Below are 19,279 nucleotides of genomic sequence, written 5' to 3'. Positions count from 1 at the left end.
ATATCAAATCGAATTGAAAAGAATTGAATCAAATCGAAAAAAATTGAATCGAAACGAAAAGAATCGAATCGAATCGAATTCGAAAGAATCGAATTGAATTGAAATGAGAAGAATCGAATCAAATTGCATCGAATCGAAAATAATTGAATTGAATTGAATAAAAAATAATCGAATCGAATCGAATCGAAAATAATTGGAATTGAATCGAATCGATAATCGAATCGAATCAAATCGAGTCGAATCGAAAATAATTGAATCGAATCAAATGGATTCAAAAACAATTAAATCGAATCAAATTGAATCGAAAAGAATCGAATTGAATCGAAAAGAATCAAACCGAATCAAAAAGAATCGAAAAGAATTGAATCAAGAAGAATCGAAATGAATTTAATCGAGTAGAATCAAATCGAAGCTAGGGTAAAAGAATCGAATCGAATCAAAAATTATCTAAATGAATCCTATTAAATCCAAAAGAATTGAATCGAATCGAATCGAAAAGAACCGAATCAAAATGTAACAAATCGAATACAAATGATCAAATCGAATCAAATCGAAAAGAATCAAATTGAATCGAAAAGAATCGAATTGAATCGATTCGAGAAGAATCGAATCGAACGGTATCGAATCGAAAAGAATCGAATCGTATCGAATCAAATTGAATCGAATATAATCGAAACGAAAAGAGTCGAATCGAAACGACAAGAGGTGAAGCAAATCGAATCGAAAAGAATCAAATTTAAAAGAATCGAATCGGGGATACCTGGGTGGCCCAGCAGTTTGGCGCCTGCCTTTGGCCCAGGGCGCGATCCTGGAAATCCGGGATCGAATCCCACATCAGGCTCCCCGTGCATGGAGCCTGTTTATCCCTCTGCCTATGTCTCTGCCTCTCTCTCTCTCTGTGACTATCAGAAATAAATAAAAAAATAAAAGAATTGAATCGAATTGAAAAGAATCGAATCGAAAAAATCGAATCAAAAAGAATCGAATTGAATCGTATCGAATCGAAAAGAATCGAATCAAATGGAATCGAATCGAATCGAATCGAATCAAAAAGAATCGAATCGAATTGAATAGAAAAGAATCGAATAGATTCGAATCGACACGAATCGAAAAAAATTGAAACGAATCGAATCATATCAAATTGAAAAGAATCAAATCGAATAAAAAAGAATCGAATCGAACTGAATCGAAAAAAATCGAATCGACAGACCAAAAAGAATCGAATCGAAAAGAATCGTATCGAATCGAATCAAATAGAATCGAAAGAATCGAATTGATTCCAATCGACTTGAATCGAAAAGAATCGAATCGAACAGTATCGAATCTAATTGAAATGAATCGAATCAAATAAAATAGAAAAGAATCAAATCGAAACGAAAAGATCGAATCGAATCAAATTGAAAAGAATTGAATCGAATCGAAAAGAATCGAATCGAAATGAAAAGAATCGAATCGATCGAAATGATCGAATTGAAAAGTATCGAATTGAATCGAATCAAATTGAAAAGAATCAAATCGAATCGTATCGAATCAAAAAGAATCAAATCAAATCGAATCGAAAAGAATAGAATCGTATTTAATTGAATCAAAAAGAATTGAATAGAAAAGAATCGAGTCGAATCAAAATGAATCGAATCAAATCAAAAAGAATCATATCGAATCGAATCAAATTGAATCGAAAAGAATCAGATTGAATCTTATATACTTGAATCAAAAAGATTCGAGTCGATTCGAATCGAAAATATCAAACCAAATAGAAAAGAATCGAATCGAAAAGAAAAGAATCGATTCAAATCGAAAATAATCGAATTGAATCAAAATGATTCGAATCGATACGAAACGAATCGAATCGAAAATAATAGAATCGAATCGAAATGAAAATAATCAAATTGAATCGAATTGAAAATAATCGAATCAAATCAAATCGAAGATAATTGAATCGAATCTAATAGAAAATAATCGATTCGCATTGAATTGAATCAAAAATAATCGAATTGAATTGAATCGAAAATAATTGAACCGAATCGATCGAATTGAGTTGAAAATAATCGAATCGAACCGAATTGAATCGAAAATAATCGAATCGAATCGAATCGAAAATAATTGAACCGAATCGATCGAATTGAGTTGAAAATAATCGAATCGAACCGAATTGAATCGAAAATAATCGAATCGAATCGAATCGAAAAGAATCGAATCGAAACAAAAAGAATCAATCGAATCAAAAATAATCGGATCAAGTCGAAAATAATCGAATCGAATCCAATCAAGTCGAATCGAAAATAATCAAATTGAATTCAAATGAATCGAAAATAATCGAATCGAACCGAAATGAATCGAATCAAATAAAAAATTATCGAGTCGAATTGAATAAAAAATAATCGAATCTAATGCAATCGAATCGAATCGAAAATATTCAAATAGCATCGAATTGAATCAAAATAATCGAATCGAATCGATAAGAATCGAATCAAATCGAATCGAATCGAATTGAAAAGAAGCGATCAAATCGAAAAGAATCGAATCGAATCGAAAAGTATCGAATCGAATTGAATCGAATCAAATCGAACAGAATTGAATCGAATCGAATCGAAAAGAATCAAATCGAATCGAAAAGAATCGAATCGAAAAGAATAGAATCGAATTGAAAAGAATAGAATTGATTCGAAAACATTCAAATCGAATTGAATCAAACCGAAAAGAATCAAATCGAATCGAAAAAAATCGAACCGAATCAAAAAGAATCAAATCGAAACGAAAGATTTTAATCGAATTGAATCAAATCAAAAGGAATCGAATCGAAAAAATCGAATCGAATCGAAAAGAATCAAATCGAATTGAATCGAAGAGAATCAAATCGAAAAGAATAGAATCGAAACGTATCGAAAAGAATCGAATCAAATCGAATGGATAAGAATCAAATCGAATCGTAAAAAATCGAGTCGAAAGGAAAAAATTCGAATCGAATCGTAAAGAATCGAATTGAATCGCATCAAAAAGATTTGAATTGAATCGAACTGAAAAGAATTGAATTGAAACGAATGGAATCAAAAAGACTCGAATCAAATCGAATCGAAAAGAATCGAATCGAATAAAATTGAATCGAATAGAAAAGAATCTATCTAATCGAAAAGAATCAAATCGATAAGAATCGAATTGAAAGAATTGAATCGAATCGATTCGAATCGAAAAAAATTGAATCGAATCGAATCCCTAACCTTAACCCCTAACACTAAACCTATCCTAACCCTAAGCCTTAACCCTAACACCTAACCCTAACCCTAACCCTAACCGTAACGCTAACCCTAACCCTAACCCCTAACCCAAACCCTACCCGAAAACTAACCCTAAACTTAACCCGTACCCTAACTAAACCCGTACACTAACCCTAACAGGTACACTAACACTAAGCTGTACCCCAACCTTAACCCAGACCCTAACCCTTACCCTAACCCTAAGACCGTCCCCTAACCCATACACTAACCCATCCCCTAAACATAACCTAACCAGTACTCTAACACTACCCCGTACCCTAACCCGTATCCTAACCCTAACACTAACACATACCTAACCATAACCCTAACCCTAACCCCTAACCCTAACCCTAACCCTAACCGCTAACCCTAACCCTAAACCAAAACCTAACCCTAACCCCTAACCCTAACATTAACCCCTACCCCTACCCCTAACCCTAACCTGAACCCCTAACCACTAACCCTAAACCTAACCCTAACCTTTAACCCTAAACCTTAACCCTAACCCTAACCCTAATCCTAACACTAACCCAAACCCAACCCTAAACACTAACCCTAACCTTAACCCCTAACCTTAACCCTAACACTAACACTAACCCTAACACCTAACCACTAACCCTAGCCCTACCCCCTAACCGCTAACCCCTAACCCTACCCCTAACCCTAACCCTTAACCCTAACCCTTAACCCGAACCCTAACCCTAACCCAAATCCTAACCCCTAACCCTAACCAAAACCCGTAACCACTAACCCTAACCCTAACCCTTAACCCTACCCTTAACCCTAACCATAACCCAAACCCTAACCCTAACCCCAAACCCTAACAGTAACCCCAAACCTTAACCCTAACCCTAACGCTAACACTACCCCTAACCCTAACCCCTAACCCCTAACCCTAACCTCTAATGCTCTCCGTAACCCTTAAACTCAACACTTAACCCTAAACCTAACCCTAAACCATACCCTAACCCGTACCCTAACCCTAACCGAACACTAACCGTAACCCGTACCCTAACCTTTACCCATACCCTAACCCTGAACCATACCCTAACCCCAACCTTAACCCGTACACGAACCCTAACCCGTATCCTAACACTAACCCATACCCTAACCCTAACACGTAACCTAAATCTAACCCTGACCCTAACCCAAACAATAACCTAACCCTAATCCTAACCCATTCCCTAACCCTTACGCTAACCCCAACCCTAACGCTAACACGTACACTAACCCTAATGGTACCCTAACACTAACCCTAACCCGTACCCTAAACCTAACCCTAAAATTAACCCTATACCCTACCCTACCTTAACCCTAAACATAACCCGTACCATAACACTAAAACTACCCCTAAACCAAACGCTAACTCTAACCATAACCCTAACCCTATCTCTAAACCTAACCCTAAACCTAACCTAACCGTAACCCTCACCCTAACTGTATCCCTAACACATAAACTAACCCTAACTCTAACCCTAACCCATAAACTAAACCTAACCCTAACCCTAACCCTAAACAGTGCCCTAACCCTAACCCTAACATGTACCTTAACCCTAACCCTAAACCTAAACCTAACCCTAAGCCATACCCTAACCCTAACCCTAATCCGTACCCTAACCCATACCGTGACCCTAAACCTAACCCGTACCCTAAACCTAACCCTACCCTAACCTGAACCCTAACTCTAACCTGTACCCTAACCCTAAACCGTAACGTAACCTGTACCCTAACCTGTACCCTAACCCGTACCCAAACCATAATCCTATCCCGTTCCCTAAACCAAACCCTAACACTAACCCGTACACTAACCCGAAACCGTACCCATACCCTAACCCATAAATAAACCTATACCCTACCCCTAACCCTAACCTGAACCCGTACCCTAAGCCTAACCATAACCCCAGCCCTAACCCTAACCCGTTCCCTAACCCAAACCCAAAACGTATCCCATACCCTAACCCGAACCCGAACCCATAAGCTAACCCTAACCTGTAACCTAAACCTAACACTATACCTAACCCTAAACAGTACCCTAACCCTAGCCCGAACCCTAAACACTAACCCGACCCATAACCCTAACCCTAACCGAAATCTAACCCTAACACTAAGCCTAACCATAACCTACCCTAACCCTAACCCTAACCTGTACCCTAACCCAAACCCTAACACCGTAAACCTAACCCTATCTTGTACCCTAACCCTAACCCTAAACCTAACCCAAACCCTAACCATAACCAGTACACTAACCCATACCTTAACCCGTACCATAATCCATACCATATCTCTAAACCGTACCCTCACCCTAACCCTAACCCGTACCCTAACCCTAATCTGTACCCTAACCTAAGCCTAAACCGAACCCTAATCATAACCCTAACACTAACCCTAATCCGTAGCCTAACCCTAACCCAAACCCTAAACATAACCCAAACTCTAACTCTAACCCTAACCCGTACTCTAACCCTAACCATAACCCTAACCTGTAACCTAACCCTAACCCTAACCCTAACACTGAACAGTACCCTAAACCTAACCCTATCCCATACACTAACCCTAAACCTAACCCTAAACCTAACCTTAACCCGTACCCTAATCCTAACCTGTACCCTAATGCTTACCCTAAGCCTCACCCGTACCCTAACCCAAACTCTAACCCATACCCTAACCCTAATCTTACCCCAACCCTAAACCTAACGAAACCCAATCCCTAATCCTAACCTTAACCCTAACCTAATCCTAACCTTATCCCTTACCCTATCCCTAACCCTAACTCGTAACCAAACCCTAACCCTAATCCTAAACAGTACCCTAACTTTAACCCTAACCCGTACCCTAACCCTAACCGTAAACCTAAACCGATCCCTAACCCGTACCCTAACCCGTAACCTAACCCGTAACCTAACCCGTACCCTAACCCTAATCCTAACCCGTAGCCTACCCCTAACCCTAACCTGAACCTTAACCCTAACCCTAACCCTAACCCTAACCCTAACCCTAACCCTAAGCTTAAACAGGACCCTAACCCTAACCCTAACCCATAACCTAACTCAAACTTTACAGCGTTGGAAGTCAGGTCGTTCCATGAACAAAACTCTACTGCACCTGGAGACACAACCGTTGAAGCCTGCAGCTTGCCCCTTGCGTCCCATGAGCTTCTGACAAACATGTCTTGTGAGGATGTTCGTAACTGCATCTGCAGGCAGTATGGAACTGGGAAGGACCGCGTGTCAGCTCACCTCGCAGAAGGAAGTTCCCCAGAGAGACAGCTTTCACCGAGGTACTCAGGTTTGGAAGTTCGTATGTAGCTCCCTTCTGAGGGAGGAATTACTCAGAAGTTGGATTGGGCTAGGAGACACTTGCCTCTCACAAAACTTGTGTCCCGTATCAAACGACGTCCTTTCGAAGTTCTGGCCCTGAGAACGCAGCAGTATTCTAACTCAGGAGGTTCCAAGCGTACCACTCTACTCCACCTGGAGACACCTTCCAGGCCTGCATTATTCCACTTGCGTCTCACAAGCTTCTGACAAGCTTCTCTGGTGAAGACGTTGGCAACACATTCTGCAGGCAGTGTGGAACTGTGAAGGAATGCGTGTGAGCCCAACTCTCGAATGTAAGTTGCCGTTGGATGTAGGGTTCAATTAGCTAGTATGGAACTTAGTATGTAGCACCAGTCTAAGACAGGAATTACTAGGATGTCGCGGGATTGAGCTTGGAGGCACTACTCTTGTGGGCTTCACCTGGACGAGGTGACTGGTCCTCACCTGGGACTCAACTGGACCTGATAACTTAGCTCCACACTTTGGCCTCACCTGGCCCTGATGACTCTGGGCCCCACCTAGGCCTCAATCTGGACTTGGTGACTGTGGTCCCCACCTGGGTCTCACCAGGACCTGGTAACTCTCGTTCCCACATGACCCACACCTGGACCCGGTGACTGTGGTGTTCTTGTAGACTCACATTTACCTGGTGACTCCAGTCCCCACCAGGGCCTCACCTGGATCTGGTGACTCTGGCCTGCAGGTTGGCCTCACCTGGACCTGATGAGTGGGGTTGCCACCTGGGCCTCACCCATACCTGGTGACACAGGTCCCCACGTGGGCCTCACTTGGACCTGGTGAATCTGGTCCTTACCTGGTCCTCACCCAGAACTGGTAACTGGTCACCACCTGGGTCTCACCTGGACCTGGTGAATCTGGTCCCCATCTGGGCCTCATCCAGTCCTGGTGACTTTGTTCCCCACCTGGACCTGATTGCTGTGGACTCCTTCTTGGCCTCACCTGGAACTGGTGACTCTGATCCTAACTGGGCCTCACCCAGATCTGGTGACTCTGGTCCTCACCTGTGGACCATTATGACCTGGATACTCTGTTCCACACCTGAGCCTCACCTGGACATGATGACTCTGGATCCCCTCTGGCCCTCACCCTGACCTGGTGACTCTGGTCCCCATCTGGATGTCACCTGGACCAGGTGAATCTGGTACCCCTCTAGGCCTCAACTAGACCTGGTGTCTCTGGTCCTCAACTGGGCCTCACCGGAACCTTGTGAATATGCTCCCCACCTGCGCCTCATCTGGACCTGGTGACTCTGGTTCTACCTGGGCATCATCGAGAGATGGTTACTCTATTCCCCACTGGGACTGACCTGATCCTGGTAACTCTGGTCCTGACTTTGGCCTCTTCTGTACCAGGTGACTCTGGCTCCACCTGGGCCTCACCTGGAACTGGTGACTCTGATCCTCAGCATGGCCTCACCTGACCTGGTGACTGTGGTTCCCATCGGGACCTCACCTGGACCTCATGTCTCTGGTCCCACCTGGGCCTCACCAGGACCTGGTGTCTCTGGTACCCACCTGGGTAGCATCAGGATATGGTTACACTGTTCACTAACAGTGACCCAGCTGGACCTATTAACTCTGGTCTTCACCTGGGCCACACCTGGACATGGTGACACTGGTTCCCACCTGGGTCTCACCTGGACCTGGTGAGTCGGATCCCCAACTGGTCCTCAACTGTAACTGGTGATTTTCGTTCCCACATGGACATCATGTGGACCTGGTGTCTGCAGTGTTTCTAGCTTCTCATGTACCTCGTGACTCTGGTTCCCACCAGGGCCTCACTGGGACCTGGTGAGTGTGGTTGCCACCTGCACCTCACCTGGACCTGGTGATTCTGGTCTGCACCTGAGACTACCCTGGATCTGGTGACTGTGATCCCCACCTGGGCTTCACCTGGATTTGGTGACTCCGATCCCCATCTGGGCCTCACCTGGCCCTGTTGACCATGGTCCTCAACTGGGCATAATTGGAACCCGGTGACTGTGTTCCACAACTGGACCTCACCTGGACCAGGTGACTCTGGTCCCACTCTGGGTCTCACCGTGCCCTAGTGACTGTGAACCCCACTTTGGCCTGACGTGGACCTGCTGACCCTGGTTGCCACCTGCACCTCACCTCGAACTGTTGACTCTGGTTCTTTCAAGGGCCTCCCCTGTACCCGGTGATCCTGGTCCCCACCTGGGCCTCACCTGGACGTGGTGACTCTTGTCACCACCGGGGACTCACCTGGACCTGGTTACTGTGTTCAACACCTGGGCCTCAAGTAGACCTGTTGACCATGGTCCCCAAGTTGGCCTCACATGGACCTGTTGCCTCTGATCTCCACCGGGGCCTCACGTGTACCTGGTAACTCTGGTCCTCACCTGGGCCTCATCTGGACCTGGTGACTCTGGTCCCCACCTGGGCTTCACCTGGATCTGTTGACTCTGGTCCCCACCTGGACTTCACCTGGATCTGGTGACTCTGGTCCCCACCTGGACCTCTCCTGGACCTGGTGACTCTCTTTCCAACATGGACCTCACCTGGATCTGGTGACTCTGGTCCTCAGTTTGGCCTCACCTGGACCTGGTGTCTCTCATCCCCACTTTGACCTAACTCAGAACTGCTGAATCTTGCCCCACCTAGGCCTAACCCAGACCTGGTGACTCTTGTCCCCAGCTATGCCTCAATTCGACCTGATGAATCTGGTCCTCACGTGGGCCTCACATGGACCTGGGACTCAGCTGGATAGAGTGGCTCTTGTTCCCACAAGGGGCTCACCTGATACTGGTGACTGTGGTCTTATTCTATGCCTCACCAGGACCTAGTGATTCTGATCCCCATCTGGGCCCTGCATGGCCCTAGTGACTGTGTTCCTCACCCAGGCATCATTGGGACCTGGATACTCTATTCCACACCTGGGCCTCACTTTGACCAGGGACCTCTGGTCCCATTCTGGGCCTCAAACTAAAATGGTTACTCTGGTTCCCCCTCTGGGCCTCACCCTTACCTGGTGACTCTGGTCACCCCTTGGGGTTCACTTGGACCTGGTGAATCTGGTCCTTAGCTGGTCCTCACCTGGATCTGGTGACTGGTCACCACCTGGGCCTCACCTGGACTTGGTGAATCCTGTTGCCACCTGGGCCTCACCTGGACCTTGTGACTGTGGTCCCACCTGGACCTCACCTGGATCTGGTGGCTCTGGTTCCCATATGGGGCTCTCCTGGACCTGGTTCCTGTGGTCTCCATCTGGCCTCACCTGGAACAAAATGACTCTGATCCATATTTGGGCCTCACCTGGACCTGTTGACTCTGGTCCTTACCTGGGCATCATTGGGACCTGGTTACTCTCTTATATACCTGGGCCTCACCTGGACCTGGTGACTCTGGTCCCCCTCTGGACCTCACCCTGACCTGGTGACTGTGGTCTCACCTGGTCTTCACCTGGATGAGGTGACTGGTTCCCACAGGGACCTCACCTGGACCTGGTGACTCAGGTCCTCATATGGGCATCATGGGACCTGGTTTCTCAGTTCCACATAGGGGCCTCACCTGGACCTAGTGATTCTCGTCCCCCTCTGGGCCTCACCCTGACGTGGTGACTCTGGTCCCCACCTGGATATCACCAGAACCGGGTGACTCTGGTCCCCCTCTGGGACTCACCCGGAGCTGGGGACACTGGTCCTCAACTGGGCCTCCACAGGACCTGGTGAATCTACTCCTCACTTGCCTCGTCTGGACCTTGTGACTCTTGTCCCACCTGACATCAATGGGACATGGTTACTCTTTTCCCCAACTGGGCCTCACCTGGACATGATAACTTTGCTCCACACTTTGGCCTCACCTGGCCCTGATGACTCTGGGCCCCCGACCTAGTCCTCAATCTGGACCTGGTGACTGTGGTCCCCACCTGGGTCTCACCTGGACCTGGTGACTCTCGTTCCCACATGAACCACACCTGGACCTGGTAACTGTGGTGTTCTTGTAGACTTACATTTACCTGGTGACTCCGGTCCCCACCAGGGCCTCACCTGGATCTGGTGACTCTGGCCTGCAGGTTGGCCTCACCTGGACCTGGTGAGTGGGTTTGCCACCTGGGCCTCACCCATACCTGGTGACTCAGGTCCCTACGTGGGCCTCTTGGACCTGGTGAATCTGGTCCTTACCTGGTCCTCACCCAGAACTGGGGACTCTGGTCACCACCTGGGCCTCACCTGGACCTGGTGAATCTGGTCCCCATCTGGGCCTCACCCAGTCCTGGTGACTTTGCTCTCCACCTGGACCTGATTGCTGTGGACTCCTTCTTGGCCTCACCTGGAACTGGTGACTCTGATCCTATCTGCGCGTCACCCAGATCTGGTGACTCTGGTCTCACCTGGGCATCATTGGTACCTGGTTACTCTGTTCCACACCTGAGCCTCACCTGGACATGATGACTGTGGAACTCTCTGGGCCTCACCCTGACCTGGTGACTCTGGTCCCCATCTGGATGTCACCTGGACCAGGTGATTCTGGTACCCCTCTAGGCCTCAACCAGACCTGGTGAATCTGGTCCTCAACTGGGCCTCACCTGGACCTAGTGAATATGCTCCCCATCTGGACCTCATCTGGACCTGGTGACTCTGGTCCCTACCTGGGCATCATCGGGACATGGTTCCACTGCATGGCCTGCAGGTTGGCCTCATCTGGACCTGGTAACTCTGGTCCCTACCTGGGCATCATTGGGACATGGTTCCTCTGCATGGCCTGCAGGTTGGCCTCACCTGGACCCGGTGACTCTTGTCCTCACTTTGGCCTCTTCTGTACCAGGTGACTCTGGCCCCACCTGGGCCTCACCTGGACCGAGAACTCTGATCCTCAGCAGCATGCCTCAAATGCACCTTTCCACTAGCTGCATTCATATGGCCGTGAGAATGTAGCTACATTGTAAGTCAGGAGGTTCCATGTATACCGCTCTACTGCACCTAGAGACACAATATTGAAGCCTGCAGCTAGCTCCTTTTGTCCTATGAGCTTCTGACCAACACGTCTAGTGAGGATGTTCGAAATTTCATCTGAAGGCCATGTGGAACTATGAGGGACTGGAGGTGAGTTCAAGTCTCAGAAGAAAGTACCCTTTGGACACTGCGTTCCACTAGCTTCTCATGTATGGGACTTACTATGTAGCACCAATTGTAGAGTGCAGTTCCTCACATATCTCTGGATTGGGCTTGGAGACACTAGGCGTGTGGACCGGCGCCTTCCACTAACCTCTCACAACCCTTCTGTCACAATTCAAGCCTAGGCCTGATAGGAGTGAAGTGTATCTGCAGTCAGCATGTGGGAGGTACAGGGCATAATTTCAACTCTCAGAAGTGTGTATGCTTTACAGGCAGATGTCTGCTAGACACTTATTGATGGGAGGTAGAACCGAGGTACACTCTAATTAAATAAGGACGTTGGCAATCGCTGCATTTAACTCAGATATACGTGAGTCAGGTCTGTCACTTCCACATGCTTTTCACACAACCTCTTCCAGCACCTAACATAAAGATGCTAAGACCTATGTCTACAGGCAGTCAGGATGCGGGACGGTCCTGCCCTGACCTCAGCTCGTACAAGGAAGCATGCCTAGAAGTCAGCTTTCAACTAGCTGCGTTCTTATGGCAGTGAGAATGTAGCAGTATTCTAATTCAGGAGGTTCCAAGATTACCACTCTACTGCACCTGGAGACACCTTCCAGGCCTGCATTATTCCACTTGCGTCTCACAAGCTTCTGACAAACGTCTCTGGTGAAGATGATCAAAACTCATTCTGCAGGCAGTGTGGAACTGTGAGGGACTGGGTGTGAGCTCAACTCTCAGAAGAGAGACTCTTTTGGACTTGGGGTTCAGCTAGCTTCTCACGTATGGAAATTAGTATGTAGCACCTGTCTAAGGAATTACTAGGAAGTCGCTGGATTGAGCTTGGAGGCACTAGTCTTGTGTGCCGGGACTTTCCACTTATCTCTCACAACACTTCAGTCATGCATCGAGCCTAGGCCTTTTAGCAGCGAAGTGTACCTGCAGGCACGATGTGGGAAATACAGGCCATAAGCTCAACTCTCAAAAGTGTGTACGCCTGGGAGATAGATGTCTGCTACCCACTCAGACATGGGAGTTAGAAACTAGCTACACTCTTTGAAGAAGGCCGTTTGAAATCGCTGTATTCAATTCAGATAATCGGGAGTACAGGCCTGAAACTTCCACATGCATTTCACCGACCTCTCCCAGCACCTAACATAAGCATATTAGCAGGTACGTGTATGGGCAGGCAGGATACGGGAGGGTCCTTCCATGAGCTCAGCTCTCAGAAGGAAGCATGCCTAGAAGCCAGCTTTCTACTAGCTCGTTCGGATGGCCGTGAGAACGTGACAGCATTGTAAGGCGGTACGGTTACAATGAATACTGCTTTACTGCACCTGGAGACACAACCTTGAAGCCTGCAGCTGGCCCTTGCGTCCCATGAGCTTCTGAAAACATGTCTAGTGAGGATGTTCGTAACTGCATCTGCAGGCAGTGTGGAACTGGGAAGGACCGCATGTCAGCTCATCTCGCAGAAGGAAATTCCACAGAGAGAGAGCTTTCAGCTAGGTACTCAGGTTTGGAAGTTAGTATGTAGCACCCCTCTGAGGGAGGAATTCCTCAGAAGTCGCTGGATGAAACTAAGAGACACTTGCCTCTCGCAAAACTTGCATCCCGTATTGGACGAAATCCTTTGGAAGTGAAGTGTACAGGCCGTCAGCATGTGGGAGGTACAAGCCATAAGCTCAATCCAAAGGAGCGTGCATGCCTTGATGGCAGCTGTCCGCTACGCACAAAATTTACAAGGGAGACACGTGGTTTTCACTCTGCTACTGTCCCGCATACAACGAAATGCTGTGGAAGCGGAACATACAGGCAGTCAGGATGGGGGAGGTACAGGCCATAAGTTGAACTTGCAGAAGTGTGTTTGCTTTGCAGGCCGATGTCTGCTAGACACTTATCGAGACGAGGTATACAGGAGCTACACTCTAATTGAACATGGACATTGGAAATCGCTCTGTTGAACTCAGATACATATGAGTACAGTCCTGACACTTCCACTGGCATTTCTCCAACCTCTCCGAACACCTAACATAAGGATGTTAGCAGCTACGACTACGGGCAGGCAGGATGCGGGAGGCTCCTGCCCTGAGCTCAGATTTCAAAGGAGACATGCCTGGAGGCCAGCTTTCTACTAACTGCGTTCTGATGGGCATGAGAACGTGGCAGCATTGTAATTCAGGATGTTCCATGAATACCGCTTTACTGCACCTGGAGACACAACCTTGAAGCCTGCAGCTTGCCCCTTGCATCCCATGAGCTTCTGACAAACATGTCTAGTGAGGATGTTTATAAGTGTATCTGCAGGCAGTGTGGACTGGGAAGGACCACGTTTCAGCTCATCTCTGAGAGGGAAGTTCCCCAGAGTGAGCTTTCAGGTAGGTTCTCAGGTTTGGAAGTTAGTATGTAGCTCCCATCTGAGGGAAGAATTCCTCAGATGTTGCTGTATTGAACAGAAAGAAGAAAGAAAGAAAGAAAGAAAGAAAGAAAGAAAGAAAGAAAGAAAGAAAGAAAGAAAGAAAGAAAGAAGAAAGAAAGAAAGAAAGAAAGAAAGAAAGAAAAAAGAAAGAAAGAAAGAAAGAAAAAAGAAAGAAAGAAAAGAAAGAAGGAAGGAAGGAAGGAAGGAAGGAAGAAAGAAAGAAAGAAAGAAAGAAAGAAAGAAAGAAAGAAAGAAAGAATGAGTGACACCTGTGTGGCTCTGTCAGTTAAGCTTCTGCCTTAGGCTCAGATCATGATCCAGGTCCCAAGGCAGGCTCCCTGTTCAACAGAGAACCTGCTTCTCCCTCTCCCTCTTCCCCTCTCGCTCATGCTTTATCTCTACTCTCTCTCTCAAATAAATAAAAAACATCTTTGAAAAAGAAACAAACAAACAAATCCACAAGGAAGAGAAATTGCCCATGTAGAATAATTTCAAACAATTTGTGAAGACATTCCACCCTCAAGTTCATGAGCATAGCTTCCCACTCTTACGTGTGGAATACACATAGTAACTTCCTTCCTTCTAATAAGAAAACCTTAAAATAATAATGATAATATAATAATAATAATTAATAATAATAAAAAAGAATCAGTTTACTACTGAGAAAGCTGACAAACACTACTTCAGCAAGATGATCAGATCGATACCAAGACTGATAAATCATGTTGATAGTATCTATCCTTTATATGATATAATGAAAATGGCAGTATATCTCTGTATATAATCCACAAAAACAGTTCAGTCATGAGATAAACAACAGACATGTCCTAACTGAGGGAAATTTTACAAAATACTCTACTTGTCAAAGTGTTCCAGTTCAAAACAAGAAAAGGCTGAAAGAATGTCACAATCCAGATGAGCCTAAGGAAAGAGGACAAATGGAATGTGATTTGAGGATTGGTAACTTAGCAAAAACTAAGGAAATCTGAATAAACTATGGTCTTTTTTTTTTTGTCTTAGTTTAATGCGAATTTTTTAATATTGATTCATTAGCTCATATTTGTACCGTACTAATATATCAATAATTGGATAAATTGAGTGCAAGTGCATGCGAATGCTCTGTACTATCTTCTCAGTTTCCCTATAAATCTTTGTTTTTTTCCTAATAAATAAGATTTATTTTGAAAATTGACTTAAATGAATCAGGCTCCAAGTGTGAAGACATTTTAAGAATTGTTGAATTATCTTTTGCCTTATTCTTAAAGTGTTCCTTTGATGGAAACAAAGTAAGAATTTTAGATCAAAGGAACAAAAAACACTTAAGAACACGTATAATGCCTCCTCAACCTGAAAAGCAGGAAAGGATATTAAATAGTAAAAATCAGATAAAAATACTTCTAGTACAATAGACACCGTATTGCAAGTGCATTTAAAATTAGCAATGCATAACATTTATTTCCTTGACATTTGTCTTCCAAAGAGTTCAAAGTGTTTCAGTGTCAGTTGAAACAGGGGAAGAATCTCAGGGAAGGATCCTTCACATAAATAATAGGACCATTGGTACTAATGTCTCTCAGTTCTTTCCAAATCCATAAAGATGCATTTCCTGATGAGTGACTGAGCTGTGAAGAAAGAGATGAGAAACCCTCATCCCTCTGAATTACTTGTTTTTTTTTTTTTTTTTTTTTCCTCTGAATTACTTGTGTCAGAATATTTTGACCATAGTACCACGGATAGTAAATTATCCTTATTAACAGGAAATATGTCTCAGATTGGAATCTGAGCAATCAGATGGGCAGAGAAAAAATGCTTTGACTGGCTCTTCATCTTCTAAAAACAAAGGAGAGCTTTTTTATGTACAAAGTCTATTGTCAAGATAGCCTTAGGGAATAAGAGTCTGCAGCATCGAATCCAGCTGCACACAGGTCTTCCTGATCCGAAATCCCTGGGCCTGTCCCCCAACACAGGCTGCCATGCTGAGGTCATTTTCAATTGCTCTCTTAGGAGCTCTGGGGAAGGGGGAAGGAGCGAGATAGGATGTGACTGGAAGCGTGGAGGCCTAGAAAATTAAGACCATTCCAACTTAAATTCAGTGTTAGCACAAGTCCAGCCATCCCAGGTCCCTGTGAAGAACAGCTGAAATTAACATTACTTCAGTTACCGGTAAAAGCAAAAGTTTACAGCTTAATGTCCTAGAAAGCCCCACAATAGAAACAAAACTGAGTCAAGGCCAAGGACAGGAAGCCTCTATTAGAATGAGAACAGAGCTCAATGCCCTTGAATGTCCCATATCAAATTGTAAACAGAACTTGAGGAATTGCTCCACCCCTTCTGGAGGTCCCTGAGACCAGCCCTTAAAACTAAGCTAAAACCCACCTCGGGGTCCAAGTCCCTGCTCCACTCTGTCCGGTATACTTGCACACAAGCTCTAGCTTGTAAATAAACCCTCATGTGTTTGCATCAGTGTCGGCTTCTGGGTGGTTTCTCAGATTCACAATCTTGGGCACAACACTCTGAGATAAAAAAACAAAGCCAAAAGAAGCTCAGACGCAGGTAGAGTAAACGCAGGGTTCTGAGAGAATCGGCGGATACCCAGGGGCTTGGGAGCTCTTCTGTGGAGGCCCATGCAGACTGGGGGGCAGAATGCTCAGCCCCAGAGCCAGAGGACCCACAGACCCCACCGGCATCCGGCCTATCGGGGGGGGGGGGGTGTCTCAAGGAGCAGCACTGTGCCGCCCACTGGAGGCTAGAGGTGCTGATGCCCACCCCACCTCTGATCCCGCAGGTGCATCTACCACACAGATGTGCACCTGCTAATCAGTGCCAGAGCCCATCCCCAGACCCTGCACAGACCACTCACCGCCACCAATTTGTCGGACCACAGAGGATGCATAGATTCAGCTGTGCCTGGAAAGTAGGATATAGCTTCCTTTGTACTTTGTGCTTTATTGTAATTTATTTTCCTTGATTTTTTTTATTAATTGACTTATTTTAATTTTATGTATGTACCTTATATAATTCTTATTTTTACTTTCATGGTACTTTAATTGTGTTTCATATTTGGGGTTTAGAATCTTTTGAAACGCAGGCCAAAATAATCTGGTGTTTTTTTTTGGAGAGCAGTTGTTATTGTTTTCCTTGGTTTTTCTTTTTCTTCCCTCTTTCTTTTCTGGAAAAGGTAATGAGATGGAGAAATTCACCTCCATAAAATAACATGAGATAGTACTCACAGCCAGGAAGTCCATCAATACACATATATGATGTCTAACTACATTTTAAAACAATGATTATAAAGATAGCAGCTGGGCTGGAAAAAGCACAGAAGAAAACTAGAGAATCCCTTACTGCAGAAGTAAAACAACTAAAATCTAGTCAGGCCAACGTTAAAAATGCTATAACTGAGATGCAGTCCCACGTGGAAGCCATAAAAACAAGAAAGGTTATGGACCACAGAGACGGACGTAGGGAAGTCAGCCACTTATTAAAAAATAACATTCATATCTTAGAAGACTCAGAAGATGAAGAGAGAGAACAGGTGGGCCTTGCTCAGCCATTAGAAACGACAAATACCCACCATTTGCTTCAACGTGAATGGAACTGGAAGGTATTATGCTGAGTGAAGTAAGTCAATCAGAGAAGGACAAACATTGTATGTTCTCATTCATTTGGGGAATATAGATAATAGTGAAAGGGAATATAAGGGAACGGAGAAGAAATGTGTGGGAAATATCAGAAAGGGAGACAGAACATAAAGACTCCTAACTCAGGGGATCCCTGGGTGGCGCAGTGGTTTAGCGCCTGCCTTTGGCCCAGGGTGCGATCCTGGAGACCCGGGATCGAATCCCACATCGGGTTGCTGATGCATGGAGCCTGCTTCTCCCTCTGCCTATGTCTCTGCCTCTCTTTCTCTCTCTGTGTGTGTGACTATCATAAATAAAATTAAAAAAAAAGACTCCTAACTCAGGGAAATGACTAGGGGTGATGGAAGGGGAGGAGGGCAGGTGGTGGGGGTGAATGTGTGATGGGCACTGAGGGGGACACTTGATGGGATGAGCACTGGGTGTTATTCTGTATGCTGGCAAATTGAACACCAATAAAAAATAAAATTATTATTAAAATAAAAGAAAGAAATAAAGAAGAAAGAAAGAAAGAAAGAAAAGAAAGAAAGAAAGAAAGAAAGAAAGAAAGAAAGAAAGAAAGAAAGAAAGAAGTAGTACCTGGATGGATCAGTCAGTTAAGCTTCTGCATGAGGCTCAGATCATGATCCAGGTCCCAAGGCAGGCTCCCTGTTTAGCAGGGAACCTGCTTCTCCCTCTCCCTCTGCCCCTCTCGCTCATGCTTTTTCTCCTCTCTCTCTCTCTCATATAAATAAATAACATCTTTGAAAAAGAAACAAACAAACTCAGAAGGAAGAGAAATCTCCCATGTAGAAGAATTTCAAACAATTCGTGCAGACATACCACACTCAAGTTCATGAGCATAGCTTCCCACTCTTATGTGTGGAAAACACATAGTAACTTCCTTCTGCAAAATATATTATGAAAAACCTAAAATAATAATGATAATATAATAATAATAATAATAATAATAAAAGAATCACTTTACTACGGAGAACGCTGACAAACATTTCCTCAGCAAGATGATCAGATTGATACCAAGACTGATAAATCATGTTGACAGTATCTATCCTTTATATGATATAATGAAAATGGCAGTATATCTCTGTATATAATCCACAAAAACAGTTCAGTCATGAGATAAACAACAGACATGTCCCAACTGAGGGAAATTTTACAAACTACTCTACTTCTCATAGTGTTCCAATTCTACAACAACAAGGAAAGGCTGAAAGACTGTTACAATCCAGAGGAACCTAAGAAAACAGGAGGACAAATGGAATGTGATATGAGGGATGGTAACTTAGCAAAAGCTAAGGAAATCTGAATAAAGTATGGTCTTTGGTTAATGCGACTATTTTAAAATTGATTCATTAGTTCATATTTGTACCGTACTAATATAAGATATCAATAATTGGAGAAATTGAGTGCCAATGCATGCGAATGCTCTGTACTATCTTTTCAATTTCCCTATAAATTCCCTCAATTCCCTATAAATCTTTGTTTTTTTCCTAATAAATAAGATTTATTTTGAAAATTGACTCATTTCTTGATGAGTGACTGAGCTGTGA

The sequence above is a fragment of the Canis lupus genome, chromosome 36 (assembly GCF_048164855.1).
Source record: "Canis lupus baileyi chromosome 36, mCanLup2.hap1, whole genome shotgun sequence".
NCBI classification, from domain to species: domain Eukaryota; kingdom Metazoa; phylum Chordata; class Mammalia; order Carnivora; family Canidae; genus Canis; species Canis lupus.
This window is presented reverse-complemented; position numbering follows the sequence as displayed.